The sequence below is a fragment of the Macaca fascicularis genome, chromosome 5 (assembly GCF_037993035.2).
Source record: "Macaca fascicularis isolate 582-1 chromosome 5, T2T-MFA8v1.1".
NCBI lineage: Eukaryota > Metazoa > Chordata > Mammalia > Primates > Cercopithecidae > Macaca > Macaca fascicularis.
Window position 1 is genome coordinate 113,653,070 of NC_088379.1, and position 5,408 is coordinate 113,658,477.

Here is a 5,408-nt window from a genome sequence, read left to right on the forward strand (position 1 = left end):
CGAACTCCTGACCTCGTGACCCACCCACCTCAGCCTCCTAAAGTGCTGGGATTACAGGCGTGCGCCGCCGCACCTGGCCAGTGATATTTTTATTTACCTATAATACAAATGAAAGTTTGAGATTAAAAAGAACCAGGCAACTTATGAGATGACTTGCTGAAAAAGATGGTGAACCTCTGATAGCCATCACCTAGACTTCAATTCTGTTTAGTAAAATGGAGAGAAGGATCGTTTTAATGCTTACTAAGATACCTTTCTAAAATAAAAATCATGGCCCTCTCACGTTCTTAAGATTCACTGTTAATAGTAGTTTTTCTGGGGGAAATGGTTAACTTTTTCTGACATCAATTGTAAAATGTGTTTCCTCTTTGGGAACTGTTGAATGATGCAGCGTGGGGGTAAGGTGGAACCACATCTTGGAACTGGGAAACTACCATGTACAAATCCAGTGTTAGAAAATGACTCTTGGCTGGGTGCGGTGGCTCATGCCTATAATCCCAGCACTTTGGGAGGCCGAGGCAGGCAGATCATGAGGTCAGGAGTTTGAGACCAGCTTGGCCAACATAGTGAAACCCCGTCTCTACTAAAAATACAAAAAATTAGCCAGGCGTCGTGGCGGGCACCTGTAATCCCAGCTACTTGGAAGGCTGAGGCAGGAGAATCACTTGAACCCAGGAGGTGGAGGTTGCAGTGAGCCGAGATGGCGCCATGGCACTCCAGCCTGGACGACAGAGCAAGACTCTGTCTCAAAAATAAAAAAAGAAAAAAAAAAAGAAAATGATTCTCCACTGGGTTCTGTTAATGGTAGGTGTTTTGACTAACATATCAGCTTTCAGAAACTCATTTGAGATTCAACCAGTCATCATTGGAGAGGGTACAGCCACTGTTAGTCACTATGTTATACAACAATATACACTAATTATGCTTTCTCTTGGTGAGTTGTACGGCTCACATATTTAAAACAAGCTTTTGTGTTGTCCCACCTTGATTTTAATCCCTTTAACATTTCAACCTAAGTAACTCATTAAGTCTACCAAAAGTATAAGGTGTGGCTATAATTTTATGAGACTAATTTTCTTGTAAACAGGCATTGATGCCACATAAATAGTAATCTGAAAAAATGCTTTGAACAATGAAATCATGGCTGTGCTTTCAGTACTATACTTTGAAAAAATCCATTTGGCTGTGTAAATTCTATTTTTTAAAGTCTCACTGTTTCATCATCACAGTTTTAATGTCTATTTTAGCATTTTTTTTCTTGCTACTATTTGACATGGCATAACACACTTTAACTCCTGAAAGACAGAGAACCCTGTCATTGATACTGATGTTATTCAATGTTTTAGTGAAAATCACCAACTGTAGCTGCTGCAGGATTAACCAACACAACTAATTGACAGCATGGGCTTTGCAATTAAACCAACTTGGGTTCTAGTTCTCAGTTCCACTGTCTTTCCCTGTGTAACCTAGAGAAGCTATTTGTTTTCTGGATATATCGGAAGAATGGGCATAAGGATGGAACCTATGCCATAGGGTTGCTGGGGACTGAGCGAAGTAGGTTTCAGGTGTTGAGCACACTGCCTGTCATCTATAGGCCAATTGTGAAGGAAGCCCCCAGTAACCTGTGTTCATCGGGTTACAGATGACAGCCCTTAACATGTGACAGCAGCGGGGAATAGGCTGAAGATTCAGAAGAGGACTGAGTGTTGGAAAAGTGAGTCTCAGAAATTAAGCGGTTGGGCTACCTGGCAAAAAGACCAGTGCTCTGCACTCCACCGCACAGCTCCTCTGGAAGGTCTTCCCGCGCTTTCAGAGAGGTACTGGTTGGGGCTAGTCAGAAGGGGGTTGCTGTCACTCAGGTAGGCTACATGTTACGTGTGAGCAGTAGACTAGATGATTTAAGACCCCAGACAAACAAGTGTATAGGAGAGAAGTTCCCAAGATTCTCCTAACACGTGGTAATTAGAGAAGTGGTGGCATATGAACAAGAGCAGAATGATGCTTCATTCTATCGTTATGTAGTTTTATGTATTTATTTTTATTTATTTTGTTGAGACAGAATCTTGTTCTGTCACCCAGGCTGGAGTACAGTGGTGTGATCTTGGCTCACTGCAACCTCTGCCTCCCAGCTTCAAGCCATTCTCCTGCCTCAGCCTCCCTAGTAGCTGGGATTACAGGCACCCACCACCACACCTGGCTAATTTTTACATTTTTAGTAGAGACAGGGTTTCATCATGTTGGCCAAGCTGGTCTCGAACTCCTGACCTCAAGTGATCTACCTGCCTCGGCCTCCCAAAGTGCTAGGATTGTAGTGGCCAGTAGTTTTAAATGACATTAGGTGACTCCTAAAGATTTCTTCAGAACACAATTGTGGGAGTCCCTACTAGGTCTATTATTTAGCCAAGGGAACAATAGGATGGCCCCTAGGGTTGAAAAATTCATCATCAAGGAGGGGAGAGGATACCATAGCTAACTTAAACATCAGTTTGTCAAGCTGGGTGGGGTGCGGCACACCCGTAATACCAACTTCTTGGGAGACTGAGGTGGAGGATTGTGTGAGCCCAGGAGATTGAGTCCAGCCTGGGCAACATAGCGAGACCCCATCTCTTAAAATAGTCTGTTGAGGTAGAATCCCTTTGGATGACAGAGTGGCAGTGGAGCCCTTCATGATGTCAATAAACCACCGAGACATCTCAGCCTCACTTCTATAGATGCAGTTACTGGAATATTCTACCAGAAAATGTAGTCTGTTCTCAGGCAAGCAGGTATTAGAAGAGAAAACCTCCTGGAATAAGAACTCTGCCCTTGCTACCTGCTCTTGAACAGCTACTTCACCATTTCACTCAGACTGCAGGTATAGAAGACAGGAAGTTGGGATGCCTACAAAACTAGTAGGGAGGGAGGATGGCATTTTTGAAACTGAATTTCCTACTTGAGGCAGTTTGAATGGTTCCCAACTGCCTCATTCTGTGTGGAGGTTTTGGTATATGCTGCTGGGAAGGTAGTTTTCTGGAGCCCTTTAGCCTCAATATTCAAGTTGTAGGGAAGGGTGGGAGTGGAGAGCAATCTATCCTTCCACCACACCAATTTGTAGTAGGACCAAGGGGGCTGAAATGGAAAAGCTCTGTCCAGCCTCAAAGTCTACATAGCTAGGCAGAGACTTTAGCTTGCACACACTCAGAGCAGTCAGAGTGAACAGTGCACACAGATTGCTTAGAACCAAATACCCTTTCTGCACTCAGTCTCGTGGTGGCTTCTGCCGCTAGCTGGTACAATGTTATCACAAATCACAGGACTCATGTAAGGGTATTAATACTTTTATCTTGATTTTTTTTCTGTTGTCCTCCCCTTCTTAAGTCTTGTGTGTGCATGTGTGTGCATGTGTGCGCACACACACACCCTTTATTAAATGCATGCCTTTATTAAAATAATTAGTTAATCCCAAATGCCGGGAGAGAACAGCACCTCTCATCTCATTCACATGATTTGCAGTTTACAGTGCCTGCCCCTTCCCAATTAACCATGGCCTCCTTGAGACTCTGCACCTCCTTGACATCCTCATCCCTGCCAGCTAAAGATCTCATCACCCAGTCTGAGAGATGCTATTCTAAGGAGCAAAGGCCTGGGGAAGAACAGAGACAATCTAAACAAATCTGAGTATAAAAGTTGCAGTGGCCACGATATTGTCTTTCGTTCAGATTGAAAGCACTTGAAAGCCGGGTGGTTTTCGTAAGGGCTGCCTGGATGGGTTTGCACTCTCTAGGACCAGGCACTGAGGAAAGATCAGCCCCAGCTAATTGGAACATGAGAAGCAAAGCAGGCACAGCCTATACCAGATGCCAGCATGTGGCGAGCAGATGAGATTGCTCACAAAGCACCTCTGAGCTTTGGTGAGCCCTGCAGTGAGCATTGCACAGTCCTGGCTTTGTGCAGCGCTGAGGGCTGTCTCCAGAGCTGAGCCTGGAGGGCAGGTGAGACTCTAAAGCCATTGTTGCTGTCCTCCAGTTGAGCAGTGGGAGTCTGAACTAACTTTGAAAGGACCTGTAATGACAACCAGGCCAACCTGTGGGCTCTGTTTTACTGTGGTTGCCTCATACATCTTCCTGTTGGGGGAAAAAAAAATCACTATGGTGTAGAATATAATTCAGTGATTCTACTGATTTCAGATTCCAAGGCAAGTTATAGATGGAGAAGAGAAAATGACTAGTATACAAATTCCACTGTGACTACAGAGAAAACCGTTAAGATGATGTATGATGACCTCTATTTGTATGCAGTATTCTCATTCCATCTGGCAAATACATTTTCTACCAATTTCTCCCACTTAGTGGGGATCAAAAATTTAATAATTTAGCTGGTAACATCCCAAGCTATTATACATTAAGAAAAATACTTATATGAACACATCAGTGTAGATGACCCAATAAAATCCAAACTCTGCCCCTTTTGTACAAGTACTTCCATGATCCTGACTCCAAAACAGAGTGCTTAGTCCTGTTACCAACTGCTTCCCTAGGCAGAAATATGCTCACATGTTCTGTGGCTACAAGGCAGTACATAAACAAGATACTTTTTGCACTGGACAAAACATGTTTTCTAACACATTATGAAACAATTCAAGGGGAAATTAATTTACTAGTCACTTCCTGTCAGGCTTCTCTCTCCTTTACCTCTCACATACCCTGGCAGAGGTCTGTGACACCTTAGCCCATGAGGAAGTGTGCCCAGAGGGGTTTAGTGTGCTGTTCCCAACAGTGGGATGAGTAGATTTTGTCCAGCTCTGTGGACTCTAAACCAGGGCTTTCTCCGCTGGGCCGCCTCCTTCCTAATATAACCTGTTTTAAGTCCAAATTACCATCCAGAGAAAAGGACCCTTGCACATTGTAACAAATACAGACAGTAGGCATTTCTTATATGCCTACGGTAGACAGACAATACAAAACATTTTTCTGGCGTCCAGTTATTTGAGCATAGCCCATTAGAAAGTGCTCAGTAAAAATGTACTGAATGAAGGCAACTGTTATTTAACACCAGTTTACTGTGGATGAACCATGTTATAAACAAACATTAGCACTGCTTCTTCAATAAAGGCAAATAGACAGTTTTCACTTGTCTCAAGTTTTACTATAAATTATTTATTTTAACATGTATGTAGTTTACTTTGATTCATGCTAATGATTTTTATTTTAAATAGTTGCTGTTGGTACACCCTGCTTAGAGGTGAGTCACCTCGGTACACTCTGCCTGAGTCACGCCTGGCTGCAGAGTAAAGATAAAAGTTTTCCCAGAAAAGAGTTGAAGAAATTTAGAAAAGCCACTTCCAGAATGATATCCGCCGAATAATTGCCAAGAAAAGCAATCTTATTTTTTCCCACAATACATAAGTATAAATGGTGTACAGAATGACA

At 43.0% G+C, this 5,408-nt stretch overlaps 1 long non-coding RNA gene across 1 annotated transcript; it reads left to right on the plus strand.

The window, feature by feature from the left end:
- Nucleotides 1–1,594: 1,594 nt before the first annotated feature.
- On the plus strand, nt 1,595–5,106 carry LOC141410329 (uncharacterized). Its single transcript, XR_012435000.1, has 2 exons — nt 1,595–1,714; nt 3,493–5,106. It is a non-coding gene; the product is annotated as an uncharacterized lncRNA (long non-coding RNA).
- Nucleotides 5,107–5,408: the final 302 nt, after the last annotated feature.